General features: G+C 49.3%; 1 long non-coding RNA gene across 2 annotated transcripts in view; it reads left to right on the forward strand.

The window, feature by feature from the left end:
* LOC114903161 overlaps window positions 1-15,554 on the forward strand; it is a 19,110-nt gene extending 3,556 nt beyond the window's left edge. The window contains exons 2-5 of one of the 2 annotated variants that reach the window (XR_003795644.1): window positions 1,498-1,636; window positions 4,033-4,253; window positions 5,293-5,402; window positions 15,386-15,554. This is a non-coding gene — a long non-coding RNA (uncharacterized LOC114903161). The remainder of the gene's footprint in view (window positions 1-1,497; window positions 1,637-4,032; window positions 4,254-5,292; window positions 5,403-15,385) is intronic. The other variant, XR_003795645.1, reaches the window with a different exon arrangement.
* The last annotated feature ends 11,637 nt before the right edge of the window (window positions 15,555-27,191 follow it).

Here is a 27,191-nt window from a genome sequence, read left to right on the forward strand (position 1 = left end):
TTTTTTGCGGTACGCGGGCCTCTCACTGCTGTGGCCTCTCCCGTTGCAGAGCACAGGCTCCGGACGCGCAGGCTTAGCGGCCATGGCTCACGGGCCCAGCCGCTCCGCGGCACGTGGGATCTTCCCGGACCGGGGCACGAACCCGTGTCCCCTGCATCGGCAGGCGGACTCTCAACCACTGCGCCACCAGGGAAGCCCCCTCTCACTGTGATTTTGATTTGCATTTCTCTGGTGATTAGTGATACTGAGCATCTTTTCGTGTCCCTGTTGGCCATCTGTGCTTTACTCTGGATTGAATTTGCTCTTCTTTTTCTAAAAGCTGAAATGATTGATTTTAGATGTGTCTTCTAATAGATACATTCAATTCTATAAATTTCCCTCTGAGAACTGCTTTCATTGCATCCCACAAATTCTAGTAAGTTGCATTTTCACTCTCATTTAGTTCAAAATCTTTTAATATTTCTCTTGAGATTTCTTCTTTGACTCATGTGTTATTTAGAAGAGTGTTGTTTAATCTCCAAGTATCTTGGGCTTTTCCTACTATCTTTCTGTTACTGATTTCTAGTTTAATTCCATTGAGATCTGAGAGTATACATTATATGATCTGTATTCTCTTATTTTTTTAATCTTTAAATTTTTATTTATTTATTTTTCTAGCCACACTGCACAGCTTGCAGGATCTTAATTCCCCGACCAGGGATCGAACCCATTCCCCCCCTGCAGTGGAAGCATAGAGTCCTAACCGCTGGACCGCCAGGGAATTCCCTATCTGTATTTTAAATTTAAGGTGTATTTTGTGGTTTATCTTGGTGAATGTTCCATGTGAACTTGAGAAGAGTGTATATTCTACTGTTGTTGGATGAAGTACTCCTAGCGTTTTTACTTTGAAGTAGTTTTAGACTTGCAGAGAAGTCACGAAAATAATTCAGAGAACTCCCCTGTGCCCTTCACCCAGCTCCCCCAGTGACAGCATCTTACAAAACCATAATGTGATGGCCAGGACCTGGAAATTGACACTGGCATGATACTACTAACTAAACCACAGACCTTATTTGGATTTCTCCTGTTTTTCCATGCACTTACTTTTCTCTTTGTATGTAGTTCTATGAATTTTAGTGCACATAGATTTGTGTAACCACCACCCCAATCAGGACACAGAGCTGCTCCATCATTCCAAAAAATTCCCTTATGCTATTCCCTATGGCCATGCCCCCCATCCCAACCCCTGCAACCACTGATCTGCTCTCCACAGTACCATACACACACACACACACACACACACACACACACACACACACACACACATATAGTTGTTGTTAATTTTGAGAGTGTTATGTAAATGGAATCACAGCATGTGCTCTTTTGACAGTGGCTTTGTCCACACAGCACAAGCCCCTGAGCTCCACCCAGGCTGTGTCCAGCGTTCATTCCTTGTGGTCTCACGATGTCTGTCTTCCCTTCTAGGGAAGAGGCCTTGACCCCTTTCCTCTCCCCCAGGTTCCAGGCTCTGTGCTGGCTGGCTGCTCTGCTCCAGGCACCAGAACCCTGGGCTCTGTGGCCTCAACTCCCAGGGGCTCTGGCCAGCGATTCCCTTCTGCCTCTCTCCACATTCCACAGCCAGCATAGACTCTACCAGGTGAGTACCCAGAGGTGATCCCTACTTTTCAGATGGGGAGCAGAAGCACAGAGAAGATGTCATTTGCTTCTGATCTGGCTGTGAGTGGAGGTGCCCCGCATACTGGAAAAGCACTCCAGCCATGCCCCCGTCCCCCCACTCCCGGGATGGCCCAGGATGGAGAAAGCCTCTGGCAGGTGATATCATCCATGCTGAGACCTGAACCAGGAGAGGGAGACAGCCCGAGCGTGATCGGGAGCAGAGCAGCTAAGGCACAGGGAACAACAAGGGGTGGCACCAGTGCCTCGGTGAGGTTTCGAGTGAGGACGGAGACGAAGGCCCTGGTGTCGGGTGTTTCTCCCCTGCGTGTGGGGATTCCACTTCCTGGCCATTTGTCCTGACTTTCGCTGGATAAACCTGGGACAGTGACAGTGGAGCTCACCCAGGACCCTTGCACAGAGAGAGAGGACAGAAAGCCACACTCTTTCAGGTGGAGATACACACACGTGTGAGTGTATGCGCATGTGCATGTTGACACAGTGCCCTGCATACTGAAGTATAGAGGAATGTGAGGGCTGTGGGAGACCCAGCCACGGGGAGCGAGAGGCTGAATCTCGAGAAGGCAAGGAATGGCAAACAACGGGTGGTACAGTGAAACGTCTGAGTGACTGGTTCAAGGGCCAGACTGTGTGGGTTCAAATCCCACCTCCACCACTTTGCAGCTGTCTTCCCCTGGGAAACAGTTTCCCCATCTATAAAATGTCAATGATCATACTCATAAAGAATCATGTGAGGATTCAATGAGCTAGTCGATTTTCTGGCCCGTAGTTAGCACTTCAGGAGGGCAGGACTTACATTTCCCGGAAGGGAGCAGGGAGGGGACCTGCTCTCAGCCACACCCAGCTACGTCAAGGCTCCGACTCCAGGGCGCTTTCTGCATCTCAGTGTTCCCGTTGTATTTTATACTTTTTTATGTTTCCTCCCAGTCTTAGAACCAGCTGGGATAAAAAAAAAAATACTGCTGGATGAAAATGCATGGATAAGAGCTGGCCCACTCCTTTCAGACTCTCCTAGCCTTTGAGATGATTGAGGCCCAGAGAAGTCAAGGAAAGTATCTAACCTATTTATTAGTGGCAAAAATGGAAGTTGGACCCAGGCCGGCTGGTTCCAGCATCTGAGCTCTTAGCCATGCCCCTGGATGGTCTCATTTCTACAGGCAATTCTTTATTCATTCACTCAACAAACACTGTTTTGAGTTCATAACACGTGCTGGGTGCTCGTCTGGGCATGGAGGACACAGATGTGAATAAGACCCAGTCCCTGACCTCAAGGGACAGTGAGGAGAGAGACAGCTAAAGAGTCATCTAGGTTGTCACAAGAAAAAACTTGGCCTTCTATATGAGGTCCGGGGTTGGGGTGGGCAGTCAGGGAAGGCTCCCTGGAGGAGGTGATGACTGAGCTGAACCTTGCCGGATGAGTAGAAGTTTGCCAGAGATACAGTGGGGTCATAATTGTGCAATCAACTTATAATAATTCAGTTTGGCAAACTGCATTTTACACTCTTCAAAGAAAAAGAAGTAGGCTAAGCACGAGATGGGAGCAAGGAACCTGCAGCTGGGCTGTTGGTCTGGCTCCCACAGGGCTGCAGAACCTGGGCCTCTTGTTCTGCTGATGCTGGACTTTAAGTGGTGGGAACCTCTGGGGTCTTGACAATTTGAGGTTGAGGGGGAGGACGGGGGTGGGTGGGGCCTCCCAAGCCACTTCAAAGACTATGGCCTTTATCCTGGGGACCATGGGAGTCACTGATGGCTTCCCCAAATAAATCAGAGTGGACTTTAACCCTGTGACCATCTGGTCACCCCACGGCCATTCAGCAGGTCCAGTCTGTACCACACTGCCTCTAGTGGAGATCTCTAAGGATGTCACTGATGGAAGGGTCACCAGGATGACCGAGACTGTCGACATAAATGTGCGCTGACCCCACTCTGCGGAACCTGCCGAGGTTCAAGAGTGTGCCCGCTGGTCCAGGAGGGGCAGGGCCAGCCCCGCCCCCGCCCCCCCCCCCCGTCCCCCCGTCCACACAGGCTCTCAGGCCTGGGCTCCTGGACATGCCGCCTCTGGCCACTAGGGGGCAGTGTCTTGCAGTGGAACTGGCGTCCCACACGTGAGGGCCTTGAGCGAGTACCCTGGGCCTCAGTTTCCTCTTCTGGAAGCTGCAGCGGGGCTATGTGGGCTCAACAGAGAAGCAGAAACGTCCTGAGAACCTGCTGGGGGCTGGCCCTGTATCTTCCTAAATGACCCTCCCTACACAGCTCCCACCAAGCAGTCGGGGGGGGGGTCCATGCCCCCCACCCCTTGGAGCGCCCCTCCACCTTTTTTTTGGCTGATGGCATGTGGGATCTTCGTTCCCCCACCAGGGATGGAACCCGCACCCCCTTTAGTGGAAGTGCAGCATCCTAACCACTGGACCGCCAAGGAAGTCCCAGACCGCCTACATCTTGAAGTGGGTGCTGCCCCCCCTGCTAGCCCACGTGGAGGGCCCACTAGACAGCCAGCATCGACCGCGCGACCTGAACAAACCTCCAGGTGACTCCAGCTGAGGCCCCAGACAAGCCCAAACTCCCAGCCCACGGAATCTGTGAGTTTAAGAAGTGGTGGCTTCAGGCCACGAAGTCTTGGGGTAATTTGTTCCACAGCCAGAGTAGTGGGACCCCCCATCCTACCCTTGGGAGGGGAGCAGCCCAGGAGTGGGACAGCAGAGTCACCCATCCCCACTGTGACCAGCACTGGGCAGGGGAAGCGCAAGGGCCTGGGGGCCGGGCGGAGGGGACGGGACCCTCCCCCTCCCCCTCCCACTCCCCCCTCCCGGTGGAGCAGCCGCGGCAAGGATGCCGGCAGAGAGTCCGCAGGAGCACATGCAGGGAGAGATTCCTGAGAGTGCCAAGTCCAAAGTCGGGGGAGGCGGGCGGTGAGGGAGAGAAGGGGCGGGCCCAGCGGCCTTGGAATTTGTCCCCAGGAAGCTCTAAACAAGGCGAAGGGCGGGGCGGACTGGGGTGGATTTGATTGAGAGACTCTCTGAGGACGGGAGAGGGAGTGGGGGGAGTGGGGGAGGGTCCCGGTCAGAGGCCAGTGAACTGTGAGGTTACAGCCCCATAAACACTGGATCCCGCTTCCCAGGTAGGTGGGTCTGCCTTAGGGTGGGGAGATTCAGCAGGCTCCCCCCTCCCCTCCCCCCCTCTCCCCTCCCCCCTCTCTCCCTTCCCCCCTCTCTCCCTTCCCCCCGCCCCCCAGGCTCCGTTCCGTTTCCTGCCCACCAGCCTTCCAGGGGCTGACCCAGCTTCGCAGACCCTTGACCCCATGAAGGAAATGCCCCAGACTGAAGCAGGCGCTCTGTTCTGGTCACTGACAGGGGGCACTTAAGAGGGTACTTTTCCCCGACAGTTGCAGGGAGTAAGCCCACCCTGCGCGTCGTCCTGACCAAGTCGGATTTCTGAATGCCCCCTGGAACAACCAGACACACACACACACACACACACACACACACACGCACCCCATGGTGGTGAAATACATGGGTACAGGGCTCAGACAGGCCTGGGTTCCATCCCTGTCTATCATTTACCAGCTCTGAACCGGCCAAGTCCCAGACCCTCTCTGACCCTCAGTTTCCTCGTCTGCAGAGTGGGGTTTCTAAAGGCACCTGCTTCACGGCATTGTTGAAGAGCACCTGAGCCCCGGGGCACAGAGGCCCTCACGTGGTCGGCAGTATTCACCAGCCAGCACCTTTCAAGTAAGGATTTTAGAAATTCTCTCTGAGCTAGGGGAGGGAGGAGGAGGTGTTGCCGAAGTGTCAGCTCCCCTGGGCACCGGGCCGAACAGAAATAGAGAAAAGGATTTTGGAGGAAGAAAGAGATGGCTCTATTTTTCTGCCAAGCAGAAAGGAAGACACAGCAGGCTAGTGCCTCCAGAGCTGTGCCCCCCCTCCTTGGGAATCAGGGAAGATTATATATGTGAGGCTCGCAGTCCAGGGCTCTATGATAAGGATCAAAGTAGTGAAGGTCTTGCATTCTTCCTTTCCTTTGCGTTATTTCAAAACAGTCATAGCTGGCGTCACATCCCCATAAGCACTGGATCCCCCTTCCTGGGTAGGCAGGTCTGCCTTAGGGTGGGGAGATTACCATACAATATAGGGTGGTAACAATTACCATACAGTATAACCTAAGAAGATTTATTACACATTTGACAACAGTTCCCATGTAATTTTTTTTTTTTTTTTTTTGCGGTACGCGGGCCTCTCACCGCTGTGGCCTCTCCCGTTGCGGAGCACAGGCTCCGGACGCGCAGGCTCAGAGGCCATGGCTCACGGGCCCAGCCGCTCCGCGGTAATTGGGATCCGACAGTCTGGTAATTGCGTCCGCTTGCCTCTGGTTTATTGGCCGGTGACCTTGTTTCTGAAATGCAAAAACTATAGGGGGTGATTTCTTACGAGGAGCATATAGAATGTAAGTGCCCGGACATAATAAGGTTAGGGGGTGAGAGGCACGGGATGTAACTCACACAGAGTTAGGGGTGATGGGTACCGAATGTGAATTACACAGTGTCAGGGAGTGAGGTTAGCTTTCTAAAGTACAAATCTAGTTACTACAAATTAGTGACAGTTAAAGTAAACCAAGGCGTGATTAACTCTTTCAGGCCAGGTTATGTTTCTTCTCTAGCCTATTCACTGTTCCCTTTATTTTCCTTGTTCTCAGGGGAGGGAAAACTTCATTTCTATTTTTGCTGCAACAAATTCCCCACTGCTAGTTCATTCCCTCCATATCAATGGAGGAAGGGAAACGGGCGTCGTTCTTGTCTGGCTGAGGACAAAACTTCAGTTTTGCTCCACTTGACAAACACCAGCTGTCCGGCCCAGGGGCCCACCTATCTCCTATTTCAAATACCCCCCTGAGAGATGTGAACCCCAAGAAATCTTTACTGGGAGGATGAGGGACGACGGCCTGTCTTCTGTAGCTTCCTCAGGCTGGCAAGGGGTTCGTAGACCCTACCTAGTTGGGGTCACAGAGCTCTCGCCCTGTCTTATTAAGGGCCCCAGGGTGACTTCTGTTGTTGTTTTGCCAGGATCTCTTCTGAGAAATGGCTGGAATCTTTGCATCATCATTATCTTGATGTGAACCTATTGTAATCTGGAAGAGACAGAACTTAGCAAGTAGTTTAAAAAGACAGAGGCCAAAGATTAATAAAAGAATCATTGTAGCTGGGGGCCCAAGCAGGATGAAGAGCCATGTAACGTTTGGTAGTAATTTTGATCCTGATCTAGATAGAGACAGCGCTTGTGTTACCCCGTCTAAAGGAATGGAGCCATTTGCTGATATATATATAATTCTGTGTCCTCTTCTATTAGCCCATTGTGATTGATGTAGGTGTAACAGACCCTGTTAGAAGTATTTGGAGGCGTGACAACCTAAACGTTAGTAGACAAAATAGATCTCATTTCTTTGTAGGAGAATAAGCCTGAAACCCAGTCTAGGCCTGGTGCTTTGGGGAGACTTGTAGCCAGGTAGCCGGTTATCTAGTTTCATCAAAGTAGGTTTTAACCTTTGTTGTGGTATTAACATATAGATAACAGGAGCTATTGGTCACTACATATGTGTTTTCTTTTTTTGTTAACATATGATCTAAAGCAATTTTATCGTCTAAAAGTGTAATAGCTACAAGAGGAGACCTTTAAGAAGTAAGGTTGCAGTTACCAGCTGTCAGCAGACATTGTTTTGAAATTGGCCGGTGGCATCCCATATCTAAAACAGCTCAGAAAACTCAAGTTCTTAGCAATAAAAGGACTTGCCTAAACTCACACCATAGTGTCACCATTAATGGTGTCAGTGTTTCTCTGGGTATGAGAAGATGCAAGAACTGGGGCTCGTAAAATCTTCTCCTGAAATTATTTAACTCTCTCAAGGCCTGTCCTGTCAGTTTTTCCCAGAGCACAGAGTCCCTCGTTTCAGCTCTCCACCCTGAAGTCCTTGTAGAGGGTGTTGAAGGTCACCAGCTACAACAGCTCATGATTTAATCCTTGTAGAAGTAGATGGCAAGTGTCAGTTTTCAGTCAGCAGGGCCCCTTTATGGTCGTAATTTCGACCACGGTTTGGGGCATTTCCTGACCATTTTGTCCCATGGTGTTAGGAATGCTCCTTCCCAGGTCTGGTGACGATTTTGCTGATAAGCCACTCCATGGGCTATTACTGGCCTAGGCCTTTACTAGGATCCAGAAGTCTCTGGACCACCTGTCTTCCTAGTCTCTTATGGTCCAGGACAATACTCCCCCTTGTTGCTTCTTCTCATATCTAGAGTTAGACTATTGCAGTCATTGATCTCATATGGAACTCTATATCATCATTTTATCAGAGGCTCAGTCACACACTTGGTAACATAAGAAACGATCATTTTTTTTTTGAAATAGGCAGAATACAAATGACATAGCTGGCAGTATTAATAAAGTCATAAGTAAGAATTCAGCCAAGAACGTCCATTAGGGGCAGCCCAGTATATCCCAGGTCGTCTGACTTAGTCTGTTCTGTACCAATCGCTATTCTTCAGGGGAATTATAATTGGCATATTGTCCACAAGGTACTCGGCCCAGTTTCCTGTGTTACTAGACTGATTATCCCTAGTATGATTTAATTGTTCCCAGCACAGAGGAGCCTCTAACCTCAAATTACCATGGCCTGGTGTTAATTACATAAATCCATCCCATAATTGTGGGAGGCTTTATTCCTCGGCTGAAATTTTGCTTGTTGCTCCGATTGAACTTTGAGTAATAGAGGAAAATCCATATGTATGGTCAGGGTCAGAGCAGGTGTTATTAATTGGTCGGGTGAGGGGATCTCATCTAGTCATATCAGTAGTGGCCTGAACATGACTATAATTTTCCTTTTAAGATAAATTTCCTAAGAGTCAGCCAATTAGAGCCTCGGAGTGGAGAAGTCCACTCAGGTAACCCAGAAGTACTAGACATAGGTAATTGGCCACAAACCCAACAATTGGATTGATTTTTAAAACTAGCATAGGGGCTTCCCTGGTGGCGCAGTGGTGGAGGGTCCTCCTGCCGATGCAGGGGACACGGGTTCGTGCCCCGGTCCGGGAGGATCCCACATGCCGCGGAGCGGCTGGGCCCGTGCGCCATAGCCGCTGGGCCTGCGTGTCCGGAGCCTGTGCTCCGCAACGGGAGGGGCCCCAGCGGTGAGAGGCCCGTGCACCGCAAAAAACAAAACAAAACAAAAAAACTGTCATAGCATCGTACCTATGATAGAAAAACATTTGATTCATATGCAAAGGTCCAAGAAGTCGAGAAAACATTATAAATGAGCGTATGAGTCAGGTCCAGGATCTTGGGGAAGCTGTCTACTACTGATGTTGTCTTTTTCTCATCCTGGTGTGAGTGTAGTTTCTCCTCTGTTTGAGCATTGTTTTAAGGTGATTTTGAGGTCAGCCATCCTCTCTATAGGCCAGTCCAGTGCAGGGGCCCTTTGTGAGTGGAAATTAATCCAAGAGTTAATTCCCTTTAGTTTTACTGTGTATGAGCTAGTTAAGAGTACCTGATAAGGGTCCTTCCATCCAGTCTGGAGATAGTCCTTTAAATTATGTCTTTTCCACTATGTATAATCCCCTGGTTGTAGGTCGTGGGGTATCTGATCTTCATCCAAAGAAAAATTACTGAGATAAGCTTTAGAAACAAACTTAGAGTGTCCTTTAATAATTCAATTAAATTTTTTAGCAGTATAACATAACTGCAAGGAACTATCTGGGAAGTGAGTCTTGGTAAACACAGACCTTAATGAACAAAACTAGAATTTAATATTCAGTAAAACATAATTTATTTTCTTCATTGTGAGGGCATTAACCCGGCAACCAGGGAAGGCTTTATCCCATCAAATAAAAAATGAGGTTTATCAGGGAGCCGGAAAAAGCCAAGCAGCCATCTTGGATTTTCTATAGCCCTGACTGTTTGATTTACAGCTATTGTTTACCCATTTTAAATTCCCTGATTTAGGAGTAGACTGTTGTCATGTTTTAAGGACAGTCAGGATGGCAAAAGTCTGACAATGAGAGGTTAATTTTTGTAGAAGCAGAATGAATTTTATCTACGTGTGCCAAGATCTTCATAGATCATTGTGAGATAATACTTATTTACTTTACCTAAGTAACAAAAGATTTTAAAAGCAAATGTAAATCACTTAAAGGCAAAGAAATTTACATAGTCTGTTATTAAAGCAGCATCCCAAGAAAACTTTGTTCTCTTAACAGAGAGAGAGAACCAAATTTCAGTCTGGTCTCAGTAAACTTGGCCTGATGATTTATATAACTGTAATGTATCATATAGGCTTTTTGCTTCCTGAAACTTTTATAAGGAGTCTCAGACTGAACTTTTAAAAGACCTTTCAGGAAAGTCCCACCAAAGGCTTGTCACAGATTTCGCTTACCAGATGTAGGTGAATTCCTCCTTTTTCAAGGTCCCGAAAATACCTTGAGATTTCTGTACCTGTTAGTGAGGTAGCCTTCCTAATTTATCTGATAAAGGTGCTGGGGACCTAAGAGTTTCCAATCTCTGGAGGGAGCAAATAGAGAGAAAAGATAAATGTTTTAATTTTACCCGTAGGTGTAAATTACCAAATTGTTGTAAACCATAAGTAGCTTGAGGAGAAGAGCTTCTTTATATCCAGTTTAGCATTATGGTCTGAAAGTCAGAAACTTGTATTTATCCAAAAGTTCTTTTTATAAATCTTCTTGAAGAAGAAGCATCTTTGCAAAAGCTTCAGAGTGAAACTGTGTCTCTAATGACAAAAGACTTATGGCAAGTTTAAAACTCTGATTACAATGTAATTTACAAGGTAACTTGGTTACTGTTGTGACATATGATGCTAAAGATAATAACTAGAATTATGACTGATAACATTTTACCAGGACATCAGAATATTTTTGAAACTCCATATGATTTCTAGGATATCTATATTAGTAACAATTACCATACAATATAACCTAAGAAGATTTATTACACATTAGACTTCCCGTGTAATTTTAACATACCAAATGAACCTAATTAGTGTAACATCTCTCTTTGGGATGTTTCAGAGGCCGTTTGAAGCACCCCAAAGTTAGCTAGAGGTCAAAGAAACTTCATTACAATTTGATTTGGGAAGTTTTATCAAAAACACAAAAGGGTTTAGAACGCTCAGTCAGATAAGATCATACATCGCTGTGAAACGATTGTTTTTCACTTACCCAAAGGACAATAAAAGATTTAAAGGCAAATATCGAACTGATCACTTAAAAGGTAAAGAAGCTTAAAATCTGTCATCCAAGGCGGTTCAACACCTTAAGAAAACTTGTACCACGCATAAAACTCTTTTCTCAGGGTCCACTTTCCACAAACCTTTTTTATCACTTTCTGTATCCATCACTTTATTTTCCCATTCAGAAACAGCCACCTGTAAATCAGACCTACTTCCTTTCCCCTTAATAAAATGCAATTCCATTGCTCATACCTTGTTTACTAAAAACACACATCCTACTTTCCTTAAGCAACCATGAACTGTCCTTTATATCAGCACTCTGTAGACTGGTACATCCAAATAATATTTAAGGAATGTGCTTTCTTTCTTTTTTTTTTTTTTTTTTTAGGAATGTGCTTTCTTATAGAAAATACCTCAGTGTGGCACCAAACACATTTTTTAATAGTTCTAAACCTTTTGTTTCTCTGTACAAGGAAGCCGAGGTTCAGTAATTAATGTTTCAGTATCTTATTTTATTTGGAAATGGCCTAGTTATTTAATAACTTGCATCCTTTAACTTAATTTAGCACAACTCTAAATTTTCAAGTTGTCAGATATCTGGAGAGATCATTCTTAAGTAAATATTCCTAAAACGTAAGTATTCCTAAAAAGTTCACCCAAAGCTCTTATCTCATTTGCAATTTTTTTTTCTTAAAAGTTTCTTCACATCGAGTTATTTTCATTGCTGACAAATTTGTAACAGATATAATAAGATCTTATTTAGTTTATATTAAACCTAGGCACAATAAAAGTATTATCCTTAATGTTGATGGCTCTAAAGACATGTCTATATTAATTAGATTAACAAACATTAATACCAGGTATTTTTAATATTGAATAATTCCCAGGTCACGTGAACCTGAAATTTATTTAATTTTTCTTGTATTTAGAATTGTTTGATTTGTAAGTGCTTTTCTTTTAAGCCAATTAAATAGAGCTCATTTACAAATTATCCTCAGCAATATTATCCAAAGACAGAAACATATACTGAGACATACACAGGTATCCAGACAGACAGAGATCTCATAGTTTCCACTTGAGATTTAAAATGTCTCTTTGCCTCTTTTTTTTTTCTTGGCTTGAAGTTCTACTAATTAACCCAAGGCTGAAGTCTCAGGCAAAGTGGGCTTTGTTTGTAGCTCAAGGACATGATAACAGTTAACTTCAAGCTTTGTCCTAGGCATATTTTTGTTCTCTCAGGGTCAGAATTTTGGAGAAAAGTATTTTAACAAGCTAGCTTTTTCTAATTGCACATGCAAAAAGGACTGGTTTTGCAATTTTAAGAAAAGCTTTATTTTAACCAGTTTTCTCCAGAGTCTAAAGAATATTGTGGCCATACTGTCAAAAATCATCTTTCTCTTTCTGTGGTCATGGTTGCACAGCTAAAATTTAAACCAGATAGTGCTCAAATTGGCTCTGATAACAGGAGCAGACTGGCTGATAAACTGTTGTCCCAGCAGGGATTGTCCTTCTGGGGAGGTGCGGTCTTAGTTTGATCAGAAGAATCTGGGGGTGAGGGAACTTGCAGGACTGGGGAAACCTTCCCTCTCCCCTGAGAGTTGGGAGAAGTTAGAAGAGGATCCTTTAGAATGTCAGGAGAGTTTTGTTTCTTTTCTTTTCTTTTTTTTCTGATTCCTCAGGCTTTTGATTATGGAGCCACCTACAGCAGGATTATAATAAAAGGGGCATAAAGTCCTGAACATAAGGGAACCTCAGTCCATTTTTCCCATCCCGTGGCAATAAAGATCTAATTGTAGGAGACCCATTTTCAGGCCATTTTCCTTTGTCATTGGATCATAGCTATAGGTCGACCAGTCATTTAAAATTTTCCCTAAGTGTTCCCAGGTGGGTAGAACCTTAGAGGAAGCGCTTCCCATTTTGGCTGGAGCAGTTGGTAACAGACATTTGATATTAGCACGCTCAAATCAAAACAAACCTTCACCTCATCAGCTGGAAGTCACACATAAAACATAAACCATAAAAGGAAACAGCAAAGGGACGCTCCAAAAAGAAAAAGAGAAACATATGGCGGAGACCCGCCCAAACGTGATTTCCGAGTCCCACTCGACCTGGACCGTTGCCCCAAGGCGGCGTCTTACATCAGAATCTCCCTTTGCAGGGAGCATTCCACATCAGGATTTCCCTTTGCACGAAATCCTCAAATTGGTACCTTAGTTCCCCTTAAGGGGACCGTCGAAGGTCACGGAGCGCAGTCCGGGAGACTCACTGTAGGTGCTGACGGGTGCGTCGCGACTTCCCTACGTCCTCTTTCTGATCCTCCAATATTCAGTGTTTTCTCGGAGTGGAAGTCCAGGCCGGCGCGGCCAAGAGAAGAGAAGGTGTCCTCAAGGCAAAATGAGCCTCGGCAGCTGCTAGGTCAGCCTCTCCCCCGTTCTCCGCCGCAGCCTCGGAGTTCCGCCGCCGAGTCGACAGGCCGGGTGTGATGGGACACAGCCCTGCGGCAGGGAGTCCCTGGCGATCTGGCCTCAGAGAAATCCTCCAACCCTCCGCTCTCCCGAAGGAGCCTGGCGTGCAGAGAGATCCCCGAGCTTCCGATCAAGCCGAGGGGCCCTGCGGGGCTGCCTGTACGCGAGCAGACCCCGGACGAGCCCCCATTTTGTTGCCGAAGTATCAGCTTCCCTGTGCACCGAGGCCGAACCGAAATACAGAGACAGGGATTTTGGAGGAAGAGAGAGATAGCTTTATTTTTCTGCCAGGCAGAAAGGAAGACACAGCAGGCTAGCACCTCCAGAGCTGTGCCCCCCCCTCCTTGGGAATCAGGGAAGATTTTATATGTGAGGCTCGCAGTCTGGGGTCTATGATAAGGATCAAAGTAGTGAAGGTCTTGCATTCTTCCTTTCCTTTGCATTATTTCAAAACAGTCATAGCTGGCGTCAGGCCACCCCGGTAATTGGGGTCCGGCAGTCTGGTAATCGTGTCCGCTTGCCTCTGGTTTATTGGCCGGTGACCTTGTTTCTGAAATGCAAAAACTATAGGGGGTGATTTCTTTTCCTTTTTTTTTTTTATAAATAACAATGGAATTTATTTATTCTTTTTACATCTTTATTGGAGTATAATTGCTTTACTATGGTGTGTTAGTTTCTGCTTTATAACAAAGTGAATCAGTTATACATATACATATGTTCCCATATCTCTTCCCTCTTGCGTCTCCCTCCCTCCCACCCTCCCTATCCCACCCCTAGGGGGTGATTTCTTACCAGGGGCATATAGAATGTAAGTGCCGGGACATAATAAGGTTAGGGGGTGAGAGGCAGGGAATGTAACTCACACAGAGTTAGGGATGATGGGTACCGAATGTAAATTATATAGGGTCAGGGAGTGAGGTTAGCTTCCTAAAGTACAAATCTAGTTACTACAAATTAGCAACAGTTAAAGTAAACCAAGGCGTGATTAACTCTTTCAGGCCAGGTTATGTTTCTTCTCTCGCCTGTTCGCTGTTCCCTTTGCTTTAGTTGCTCTCGGGAGAAGAAGGAAGAAAAGTCTCACTTCCATTTACATTGCAACATGATTAACTCTTTCAGGCCAGGTTATATTTCTTCTCTAGCCTGTTCATTGTTCCCTTTATCTTCCTTGTTCTCAGGGAAGGGAAGCCTTCACTTCTCTTTTTGCTGCAACAGAGGGAAGGGAGCCAGGCGTGTGTGTGTATGTGTGTGTGTGTGTGTGTGTGTGTGTGTGTGTGTGTGAACCCCCCTGTGGATCATAAATGTAGACTCGCTGTGTCTATACTCGCCTGTGGCTCTATGTCCAGTCCCCACCCCTGTGAAGCCTCGGGAAGGTTGCAGATGGACAGCCCGGCGTGTCCTCCGTTTCAGGCCGTGCCGGGCCTCCCTGTAATAAAGACCTGTTTCTTCCTGGCCGCGCACTTGGCCTGGAGACTGAGGGTTCACTGAGCAATTCTGAGCTCCCGCCTGCCCGCCCCGGACACACTCGGGCCTTCTGTTTGCCCACAGCGGTCTGTGGGACGCTCACAATGCGGCCCTGTTCTCCCCTCCGCTCAGCCGCCGCCCCTCCGGCCTCTCTGGGAGGAGGCTGTGCAAGCTGGGGGAGGCTGCCGTTACCGGTTTCCAGGAAGACACGCGCGCGCGCTGTGTGTGGCTGGAGACAGGGCACCTCCCCGTTGGCAGCCCCTTGGAATTAGGGGGTGATTTGTTAAGGGCAAAACACGTGTACCTCAGGCAGGGCCGCCAGTCAGCTCGCTCAAGGGCAGGCTTCCCTCTGCTGAGCCCGGCACATGCTGAGCCCACTCGGACACTGGGCCTCGGTATGGGCTGTTCCTCTGATCTTCGCGGGGCTGCCTCTCGGTCGCCTGCAAGCCTGAGCTTAAGCGGTTCCTCCTTGGGTTGGGATCTGCCGCCATTGACCGCTGTCTGTCTCGCGGCCCTGTTGGATTTTCCCCATATATTTAGCATCTCTCTTGTCCCTCCAGAGGGTGAGCTTCACGGATCACAGAGCTGTCTTGTTCATGCGCGTCCCCAAAGTGCAGCACAGTGCCTGGCTCAAGAAGGCCACAGTCGAATCTAAACTATGACACAAATGAACCTATCTACGAAACAGAAACAGACTCCCAGACGTAGAGAAGAGTCTTGTGGTTGCCAAGGGGGAGGGGGTTCGGGGAGGGATGGAGTGGGAGTTTGGGATGAGCAGATGCAAACTATTGTATAGAGAATGGGTCAACAACAAGGTCCTACTGTAGAGCCCAGGGAGCTATGTTTAATATCCTGGGATAAACCATACTGGAAAAGAATATGAAAAAGAATATATATATTTGTATAACTGAATCACTTTGTTGTATAGCAGAAATTCACACATTGTACATCAACTATACTTCACTAAAATTTAAAAAAAAAAAAAAAAAAAGGCCGCAGTCAAGATTTACTAGATGAACGAATGAATAAACCAACCACCCTATTGAGAAATCAACCTATGAGTCAGTGAGGCCAGGATTCAATGGATCAATTACTGCGTTAATGAGATCAGGGCACACAGGCAGGAATCCTTGCCTGATACGTCTGTCTTTAATCGTCTGATCTTCCCCCACTTCACCTCTAAGCCCTTCCAGGGCAGTGGAGGGGCCAGGGGATGGCACAGATGGAGCTAAAGCCATGAGAGAAGGAGACAGGCAGGAAAAGAGGCCGGTGCTTCCCTGGAGGCGCGGGGACTGGGAATGGGGCTCTTAAGGGAGGGCTGGTCAGGGAAGGCTCCCTGGGGGAGGTGAGATAATCCCTGGGTGGAATCCCAAGAGAGAGACTGCCGTTCAGCAGGGGGTGGGAGCTGTGTGGCTCTAGCCTTGGGCTTAGCAGGGTTGGTGCAAGAATGAGGCCTGGATTTGCTCTGTATCGTCTCAAGAAAACCAGGGTCAGTGGTGGAAGCCCAGGAGGACCCATTTCATTTCAACACAGGGGGACTTGTCCCAGGACAGAGCCATGCAAAGATGGAATGAACTGTCAGAGAAAGGAATGAGCTCTCTGTCCCTGGAGGTACTTAAAGCTACGTAAGGAGAGGAGGGAGGGGTTCACCTAGGCAGAAAAGCTGCAAAATCTGTTGTAATCCAGAGAATCTACAGATCTATGATAGAACACGGTCTAATACAGGCAGAGGAGGTATTTATCAGATAATAACCACACACACTAATATAACTAGGCACACAGATGATCATTACAGTTTTTTTAAATTTTTTTAATAATGGAAAACATCCTGTCTCCTAAACTGCACCTTTTGAAAGTTATCTTTATGCAATCAGCGTGTGTGTATTCAGGCCCTTGGCGGTAAGAATGCTCAACGCAGTATTGTTTGCAACAGAGGAAAAATTGGAGACAGCCTGAAAGTTCATTTCTATATTCATTTTCTGTCTCCCTCTAGATTGAGCTCCAAGAGGGTGGGCCCTCGTCTGTCTCATTCACTGCTCTATCTGTCATATCTAGTGGGTATACGAGATACAATGCAATCTTTTTAAGTTTTGTATTCTTTGATGAGAGGGAGGGAAAGGGAGAGAGGGAGAGAGAAATGCAAGAAGTGCATCAAAATGTTAACAGCGATTGTTCCTGGGAGATGGAATTAAATTTTGTTTTATGCTTTGTTGTACTATCTACAAAAAACATGTATTATGTTTATAATGTGAAAAAAACTTGAAGTAAAAATAGAATGACATCAGGGTAAAAAAAATTGCTTCATCTGCTGAGCTCTGAGAATGGATTTTTAAAGCCAAACTGAATCGCGTAAGACTATCAGAGCGTCCCTGGTGGCAGCCTTTTGCCATCTGGCTAGGATAACACAAGAACAATCCAACTCATCTGGGTGGGGAAGAAAATAATTTGCAGTTTCGCAGTGGCCGCCCCTAAAACCATGCCCTCCTCCCAAGGTGGCTTTTTTTTTTTGTGGTACGCGGGCCTCTCACTGTTGTGGCCTCTCCCGTCGCCGAGCACAGGCTCCGGACGTGCAGGCTCAGCGGCCATGGCACTACGTGGCATGTGGGATCTTCCCGGACCGGGGCACGAACCCGTGTCCCCTGCATCGGCAGGCGGACTCTCAACCACTGCGCCACCAGGGAAGCCCCCAACGTGGCTTTTTTATAACCTCCTTTGGGTGCAGATTTGACATTTATCTGTGCAAACAAGGCATCCATGCTGTTTGGGTATTCCAAAGCACTTCTGCTCAAGGCAGATAACAAAACACAGATAACTCCACCAACAGGTCTCTGCCTTTGAATTTGTCTTCCAAAACAAGCAAGCTCTCTCACTGTTTGGGGAGAAACCAACCTGTTTTGAATTGTTCAAGACTGTGAGATGGCCCTCTCCATTTCTCCAGGGCCAGAGGGATTAGCTTCCACGTGGGGCTGCTCAGAAGGATGGCAGCCACCCGCTGGAAGTCACCATCACCACTTACCATCTGGGAAGGTACAGAGCTCCCTATCACTGGAGGTGTGCAAGCCAAGGTGGGGAAACCCCTTGTCAGGGGCATTATATAGGGAATTCGAGGGTCAGGTTAGGGGCCGTGCCAAGGGCTGAATTGTGTTTCCTCCAAATCCAGATGCTGCAGCCCTAACCCCCTGTACCACAGAGTGTGACTCTGTTTGGAGATGGACCTTTAAAGAGGTGATCAAGTTAAAATGAGGTCACCAGGGTGGGCCTTAAGCCAATAGGACTGGTGTCCTCATAAGAAGAGATTAGGACCCAGACACACACACAGAGAAGGTGATATGGAGACACAGGGAGAAGAGAGCCATCTGCAAGCCGAGGAGAGAGGCTTCACCTTGATCTTGGACTTCCAGCCTCCAAAACTGTGAGAACATGAGTTTCTGTTGTTTAAGCCCTGTCTCTGTGGTCCTGTGTTATGGCGGCCCTGGCAGAGAGGGTACTAGTGTCTCCACTGTCCGGGTGAGAGAGCCATGCTGGTGGGGCAGGGGGAGGGCGAAGTGATGCGCCCAGGGTCCCACAGCTACTGGCAAGTCCAGATTCTAGTCCAGGCAGACCTGCCCCAAGCCTTTCTGCTGTACTTGTGATTCGCCATGACGGACGCCCTGGCAGGACTTTGTACAAGATTCTAGAACTGTCTAGAGGAGGAAGGGGACTTGGGGACACCCAGGGAAGCCTTCCTAAAAGAGGTGTCGCTTAAGCCAGGCTTGGAGGAATAAACCCTCAGCAGGAGAGAGGAGGAGGCCGTCATCCTCCAGGACAGCACAGAACCTCCTGCCAATCCCAGGGCTCGGCTCCCGGGAACGTGTGCATGTACTAGCACGTGACAGGATGTCCTGTCACGTTGCACAGAGAGAAGCATGTGCAGACACCACCCACCCCGGCAGTGGGCTCCCAGGTTCTGACTCCTGGAAAGAGACCTGGTTCTAATCGCAGCCCTGCCTCTTTCTGGCTGTGTGCTCTCAGAGGAGTTATACAGCCTGTCTGAAAAAACTGTTGAAAGTAAACTCCCTTCACAGGATGCATTCATTCCTCAGGTGTGTATTTCTCGTGCACCTGCTATGCGCCAGGCGCTGCTGTAGGCGCTAAGGAAAGAACAGGGGACAGAGTACTGCTCCGGACCTGTCATTCTAGCCAAGGACCCATAGGGAGGAGGGGAATGTAGCCACGTGGCCAGGGAGGCTTCTCTGCAGAGGGGTACTCTGCAGAAGTCTGTGGGTGGAGACAAGAAGCAGCGATGAGGGCGCGGTGCTCACCGCCGGCCAGCATCCGTGCTGTTATTTCTAGACACGCCCCCTCTTCCTGCCGCTGCAGCTTCCGTCCGGCCACTCCTAGGATCGACCATCCCAAGCGCCTCTCCAAACCACCTGCTACTTTCTTGACATCAAATCCAAGAAACAAGCCCTCCTCTTGGCTTAAACCTGAAGTGCTAGCGACCAGAAGGGACCTCAGAAAGGACCGCATGTCTCTCTCACCTCTAATGAGCTCCTCGTTTGCCCCGACCTGGGGACCGAGGGCCCCTGTCTGGTGTCCCTGCTGTTGAAGAGATGGCTTCCCAGGGAGCTGGCACCCCATATTGGAGGGAGGCCGAGGCAGCCACCCGGCTCTGATGAGCCCTGCTCAGATCCCAGGGCTGGTCCCCCTGCCAGGGTGACAGAGCCATTCCCGCAGCTGGGGGTGGGCAGAGTCCTTCAGGGGAAGCTGGAACCAGGCCAGTCAAGGAGAGGCAGGCAAAGGAGCCCACTAGCTCTCTCTGGGTTCTCACTTTTCTTTCAAAGCCTCCAGCCCATTGCCCGGGGTGGGGGGGTGGGGGGGCAAGGTGCACTCAGCCTGCTGGAAAAGTCCAGGCTTCCTTCTTGCCAGCTGCCTCCTTCTTGGAGAAGCCTCCATGACTGGAAAAGCCAGGGTGCTCAGAGCCAGGTGGGACCTGAAGATCAAACCTACCAAGGCCTTTCCCTATTTTTACAACAAGTTGTTTGGGAACTTTTGGTTGTTGAGTTGTAATAGTTCTTTATATAGTCTGGATTTTAATTTCTTATCAGATGTATGATCTGCAAATATTTTCTTCCATGCGTTGTCTTTTCACTCTGTTGATGGTGTCCTTTGATGCATAAAAGTTTTTAACCTTGATAAAGTCCAATGTACCTATTTTTTCTTTTGTTGTCTGTGCTTTTGGTGTCATATCCAAGAAATCATTGCCAAATCCAATGTCATAAAGCTTTTCCCCAATGTTCTCTTCTAAGCGTTTTATACTTTTAGGCCTATGTTTAGATCCATTTTGCAAGCTGTGCCGTGTTGCAATCAGGCTTCCGTTTGAAAAATAATCTTCTCTATAGCTTTAAAGTGATAACTTTGTACCGGCGATGCTTTGTACCGGCAATGGTGTTAAATAAGGGTCCGACTTTTTTGTTTGTATGTGGATATTCAGTTTTCCCAACACCGTTTGTTAAAAAGACTGTCCTTTCCCCATTGGATGCTCTTGACACTCTTATTGAAAATCATTTGCCCACGTATTCGAGGTTTTATTTCTCGGCTCTCTATTCTATTCCATTGGTCTACATGTCTGTCTTTAAGCCATTACCACACTGTTTTGATAACTGGAGTTTTATAATAAGTTTTGAAATCAGGAAGTGTGAGACTCCTAACATTGTTCTTTTTCAAGATTGTTTTCACTATTCAGGGTCTGTGAGATTCTATATGAATTTTAGGATGGATTTTTCTATTTCTATAATAAATGTTATGGGGATTTTTGTGGGAATTGCACTGACTCTGTAGATCACTTTGGGTAGTATTGATGTCTTAACAATATTAAAGATAAATTTTTTTAAATGGCCTTTAGTCATGCAGCTGCTGTGGAAAACAGTTTGACAGTTCCCCAGAAAGTGAAACAGAATTACCAGATGGCCCAGCAATTCCACTCCTAGGTATGTACCCAAAAGAGCTGAAAGCAGGAATCCAACAGATACTTATACACCAGTGTTCAGCATTATTCACAACAGCCAAAAAGATGGAAGCAGCCAAAGCGTCCATCAGCAGATGGATAAACAAAACATGGTCAATCCATGTGATGGAATATTATTCGGCCATAAAAAGGAATGAAGTTCTGACACATGCTACACAATGGACGTACCTTGAAAACACCATGCTAAGTGAAATAAGCCAGACACAGAAGAGCAAATACTGTATGATTCTACTTATGTGAGATACCTAGAATAGACAAATTCACAGAGGCAGAAAGTAGAATAGAGGTTATGTGGGGTGAAAGGCAGGGAGGAGTGGGGAGTTATTACTCAGTGTGTCAGAGTTTTTGTTTGGGATGATGAAAACGGTTGCGGAAATAAATAATGGTGATGGTTACACAACATCAGGCTATTGTAATTTTTTAAGTGTTTTTTTTTTAACTCTTGTTTTTCTCTTAGGCAAATTAAAAGTTCATCAAAATGCGAATAAGTGTGCTCCTGCTGGGGTGAGATTAGAGGTGAATTTTTTCTTTCTTTTCCTATTTTATTTTATTTTTTATTTTTTATTTTTTGGACATGCCACCCGGCTTGTGGGGTCTTAGTTCCCCGGCCGGGGATCGAACCTGTGCCCCCTGCCGTGGAAGTGCGGAGTCCTAACCACTGGACCGCCAGGGAATTCCCTTTCTTCTCCTATTTAAAAAATGTCGATGTGCTTTATTGTATTGCTTTTATGATCAACTCTATGTACATGTAATTGTCAACACATCCAATGGAGCTACTTTCCTTATCACCTTCCCACCCTTCCAGCCCGAGCCCAGATACCCGGGACCTGAGCTTATCCGGGGAGCACGGTATGCAGTTGACAACCGTCCTTTCTTGTTATTCTGAGTCAGCAAGATTCAGGCAGGGAACAAGGCACCCAGGTGAAAGCGCAGGCCTGACCTCCCCACATCTTGGTGACTCAGTGGCTGTAAGCGCCTCTCCTCCTCCCAGCCCCTGCCCTGCACAGATCAGCCTCCAGGCTGGAGAGGATGAGCACAAAGAATGTCTGTTTCCCCCCAGGCCGGGAACGGCCTTCTCCACCCAGATGCGGATTCCTGAAAACGCCATGGCACGGAAGCTCTAATGAAACGGGAAGGCACCCTGTGTCAGCTATCAGTGATGCCACCACAGAACAAGATCTGCAGGCTCGTCAGCCCCGTGGCTTCCAGATCAGGGGAGGAGAAAAGGTTTGGGAGTCCATTTAGGGCTGCTGACTCTGTTCCTCCCCACCAAGGACATTTTGTTTAAGACTTTCATCTAGTGGCTTCCCTGGTGGTCCAGTGGTTAAGACTCTGCACTTCCACGGCAGGGAGCACAGGTTCGATCCCTGGCCGGGGAGCTAAGATCCCACATGCCGCCTTGCCATGCGGCGAGGCCAAAAAATAAATAAATACATAAAGACTTTCCTCTAGAGTCACCATTATTTCCTAAAAGAAAAAACATTTAAACATAGGAAGGACTTAACCTCAGAAGAGGGAAACTAAGAAAGGAGAGTTGTCAACTGCACACTGTTTCCAAAATAATTTTGGAACAATGTATCTTAAAAGTTTGTTTGGGGGCTTCCCTGGTGGCGCAGTGGTTGGGAGTCCGCCTGCCGTTGCAGGGGACACGGGTTCGTGCCCCGGTCCGGGAAGATCCCACATGCCGCGGAGCGGCTGGGCCCGTGAGCCATGGCCGCTGAGCCTGCGTGTCCGGAGCCTGTGCTCCACAACGGGAGAGGCCACAACAGTGAGAGGCCCGCGTACCGCAAAAAAAAAAAAAAAGTTTGTTTGAAACAACCCAAGTAGTCATTGCCAGATGAATAGGTAAACAAAATGTGGGATAGCCATACAATGGAATATTATTCCCTCAGAATCCTGATACATATGAAGGTGTGCATGAACCTCAAACACCTGATGCTCAGTGAAAGAAGCTAGACACAAAGGGCCACATACTGTATGATTCCATTTATCAGAAATGTCCAAAATAGGCAAATCGATAGAAACAGGGAGTAGATTGGTGGTTGCCAGGGGCTGAGGGAGGGAGGAATGGCGAGTGACTGTTCATGGGTACAAGGTTTCTTTTGGGGGTGATGAAAATGTTCTAGAATTAGACAGTTTCTGACATATGCACAGCCTTGTGAATATGTCAAAAACCACCGAACTGTGTACAGTACTGTAAAATGACAAATTTTATGTTTTGTGAATTATACCTAAATTAAAAGTACGGTTTAAAAAAGTAAATGTAGGAAAACAGTTTTGAATGCACCAAAACGACAGTCTTGAGTTATCTTGTGATCCTCGAGGCACAGAGCACTGGGAACCCTCTTCACTGACAGTTCATCTTGAGTTGTTCTGCTGCACGGATTTTGTAACTGTTACAGATCCATTTTCACAGATATGATTAATCGGAATAGAAGTGAGAGAGCTCACTTGTCCACTCAAGGCAGAATATTCTGAGCTATCAGTGGTCGAGGGCTGGTGGCGTGGGGTCAACCCGGCAATTCTGGTCCGCCCTGAACTTGGCAGAGGGCAGAGAGGGGTGGCCAGGTACGGACCACGGCAGCGGTGTACTTGGACGTCTACGTCTGGACGTCTTCAGCGTGGATGGTGGGCACTGCTCCTTTGGCCCCTTCTGCCCGCCCCTCCCCGGATCCCCTGAGGCTGTCCACGGATCCTCCGTCCACGATCCTGTTGGGAGTGGATTTTTGGTGTCCAGCGTAAACCGGGAGCTGCATGTCGCACGGGGACCGACAGGGAGCAGCAGGGTCGCACAAGGCAGTGGGCCCACCACGCAGAAACCCTGGGTAGAGGCTTTCTGAAGGCTGGGGCCCTGGCTGCCTGTCTGGGTTGTGGAATGAATGCGGGGGTGGTGGTGGTGGGGAGGCAGAATCAGCTCTGAAGCAGGGGTTGTGCAGCCCCTGCAAGCAAGCGTCCACCCTGCTGAAGCTCTAGGAGGTCACAGGACCCCCTCCGGGCGATTCAGGGGTACTTGTGGGCCATGGCACCAGCAGCCTCAGGGGACAGAGTCCCAGGCATGCGCCTGCCTGGTCTGTTCTCACCTCCCCAGCAGACGGGAGCCCCAGGTCATGCCAGCCACGTGTACGCGGGGCTGAGTGGAGCACGGGCACACGTGCAGTTGTGAGTGATGGTGAGTGTGTGAATGCCGCGTGTGCGTGAAGGGTGTCGGTGAGCACGTGTGTGTTTGCTGGGGAGCGAGAGAGAGTGTGAGGGTTTTCCACGGCTGGGGACAGGGCTGGGAACAGGGAGGAGGGGGCTGCTGGTGGGCTGCAGGGGGTCTCCCCACCTCCAGCAGCTGCCTAGGCTTCTGTGTGCTCTGGCGGGGCTGCCCAACCCTTGGTGGCCAGGCTGTTCTCTCCAGGCCGCCTCTCCCTCCTCCCTTCCCCGCCTACACCCCACGTCCACCCCTGGGCGCCCCCGTAGTCTCTCTCTCTGTCTCCCGCCCTGTCTGTGGGCCTTCAGACCTCCATCTCTCTCCTTTCCCCCCCTCCCCGCCTCCGTCTGCCTCTCTGTGTCTGTCTGTCTCTCTCATTCACCTCCCCTGGAAGGAAGGGCTGACCCAGGCCCTGCCAGGCTCTCTGGCGGCAACAATCCAGCTGTTCGCAGGTTTTAGGGGGCCCCAATGACTGCATTCAGGCAGATGGGCCACTTTGGATGTGGGGACAGACATGATAATTAAAGACGGTGCCGGCAGCCAGCACAGCTGGCACCGGGGTGCCCGGGAGAGCGAATGAAAGGGAGCTGTCTGCTCCGGATGCCCCACAAGCCCGCCCACGGAGCCTGGGGGCTCCAGAGAGCCCAGACCGAGAAGCTGCAGGAGTGCAGCCTTGTGTCTGCTCACCCTCCCAGCCACAGAGCCCCGTGTGCACCCCCGGGCACACTGCGGTCACAACCCCATCTCATGGGTGGGAAGACTGAGGCCACACAGCACAGTGAGGGCCGTTGAGACTGGGGAGAGCCCCACTCACCTCTTGAGTGAGAGGAATGCCTGGTAGCCAAGGGGGACTGTCCACCCTTCAGTCACCGAACGTCCCCTGACGCTTCCATCACCACCTAAGAGGCCCGACTAAATAACCTCCCAGAGCTGAGTTCTCTCCCTGGGAAGAATTCTGAGTCGGATATAAAGATACTGAAAAGTTCTCCACCCTGTCTCATTCACTCACTCATTCATTTATTCCATGAACACGCACTGGGCCCTCCCAAACCCCAGGCGTGCGTTGGGCCCTGGGGACCCACAATGAACCTGGACTTGAGAAGTGGTGATGGGGGGGCCATGGGGCCCTCCAAGGCCCAGCCTAAGGCCGCTGCCTCAGGAAAGCCTTGCCTGACCCCTCCCCAAGCCCCGGCCCTCCCACCTGCCTTTCGGTGGAGGGCGCCGGCTGCGGCTGTCCATCTGTGTCCCCTGGCCTGTGGCCTCGTGGGCCCAGCATGGGGCCTGCCCATGGCAGCAGCTCAATTGTGCTGTTTGTATAAGGGGTGCCGACAGCATTTTCTAGGTGAAATGCGAGGGTTCATGCACTGGTGAGAGGTTATGAGAGTTAGCGCTTCAGACTGGTGGGGGGAGGGAGGGGAAGCAGGGGCAGGGGTGGCGTCGGAGGCCAGGGCAGTGGCCTGGCCTTGGACCGCGAGGACGCTGCTTCTGACCTGGAGCCGCCCCAGACGGGCCCTGCCCTCCTGGGCCGACCTTGGCCTTTCCCAGAGGCCGGCCACCCCACACTCCAGAGCCTAGGGATGCACTCGTGCTAGATGTTCACAGACGGGGAACCTGAGGTTCAAAGAAGTAATCCGTCCAGATCCACAGCTGCCCAGAAGCAGAACTGGAATTCAGATCCAGATGTGTCTGACTTCTCCCGCTGAATGAAACAGCCTCCCGTGGGTCAAGCCTAACAAAGTAATGATAGTGTTAGCTACAGCAACAACGGTCCTCTGCAGATGGGCTTCCTGTGTTAAAACGCACTTTCTCTGGGACTTCCCTGGTGGTCCAGTGGTTAGGACTCCGCTCTCCCACTGAAGGGGGCCCCGGTTTGATCCCTGGTCAGGGAATTAAGATCCTGCACACCCCATGGTGTGGGCAAAAAGTTAAAATTTAAAAAGAGAAATAAACACATGCACTTTCTCAAACTTTATCTCCCTGGAAGCTCACTGCAGAGCTGTAGGGAAACAGCCTCAGAGGGGCCGCACTCTTGGCCCATTCCCTTGGCAGGAAGGGGCAGATCCAGAGCACGTGAGGCCGGCCTGGTTCCTGGGCGGAGCTGCGTCAGGACCGCTGGGCAAGGAAGGGGGAGCAGCCCTCCGGCTCCCCTCAGAGGCCAGCCAGCCACGACTGCCTGCAAACTCACTGGGAGGCCTGGACATCAGGGTGGGAGTAGCAGCCCCTGGGAGGCGGGGGAGCAGCCCGGTCACACACTCCTGCCCAGCACACCCCCTCCTCCGCTCCCGCTCGGGCTGCGTGTCTCAGCCAAGCTCGCGTGCAAAGCCGCCAGGGTCCATCCCGCTCTGACCTGTTTTCCTGTCAGCTGCTGTCGGGGTTAGGTCAGGCCAGCTCTGGGTGTCCTGCCAAAGCAGAGGCGGCCGTGGTGTCAGATTCAGCGTCCTCTGCCCTCCCTGCCGTTGCACACCCCACCCCGTCCACGGCCGAGAAGTCTTTCTCCTCTCAGCTCTCTTGTCAAACTCTGACCCAGCTGTCGCAGCCCTGCCGGAATGACACCGTCTCCAGGAAGCTTCTGGACTCCCCCAGGTGGAATTATTCTGGCAGCTCTGTCCCTGCTGTTATTGCCATTTCGGGTTTAGCCATCTCTCTGGCCGTCGTGGTTACAGCAGAGGTCCCCAACCCTGTCGGGCGGCTTGACTCACTCTTTTTCCTGGGTGGGGGGGGGGGTCACTTTAAATCAGGGCATGTGAGGGTATGGGGGTTCCAGACTCAAGTGTGGGTCACGCAGAGAGAGAGAGCTACGGAGATGTCCAGTCAGATTGAGAGGCTCAACGGCCACTTCACGATGGGAGGAGGCCTGGCTGCCACCACACGGCCCAAAATCCAACAGCCTCTGCCGCGATGGGTCAGGGTGCCCTGCTCCGCCCGGCAGCTCAGCTGACCCCTTAAGAAGCTCAATTTCCTTGAATAAGCAGACATCAGATGTACTCTGGACCACGCATGGTTCACTTGCTCCCCTTGGCAGTCATGCAAGGTGGGTAGCACCATTGTACCCATTTTACGGATGCAGAAACTGGGGGCACAGAGACGTCAGGAAGCTTGCTCGAGGTCACATTGCTAGTATGTGGCAGAACTGGGATCGAAACTCTGGCCCTGTGGTGCTGCTGCC

The sequence above is a fragment of the Monodon monoceros genome, unplaced genomic scaffold, assembly GCF_005190385.1.
Source record: "Monodon monoceros isolate NGI ecotype Baffin Bay Population unplaced genomic scaffold, NGI_Narwhal_1 Super_Scaffold_20, whole genome shotgun sequence".
NCBI lineage: Eukaryota > Metazoa > Chordata > Mammalia > Artiodactyla > Monodontidae > Monodon > Monodon monoceros.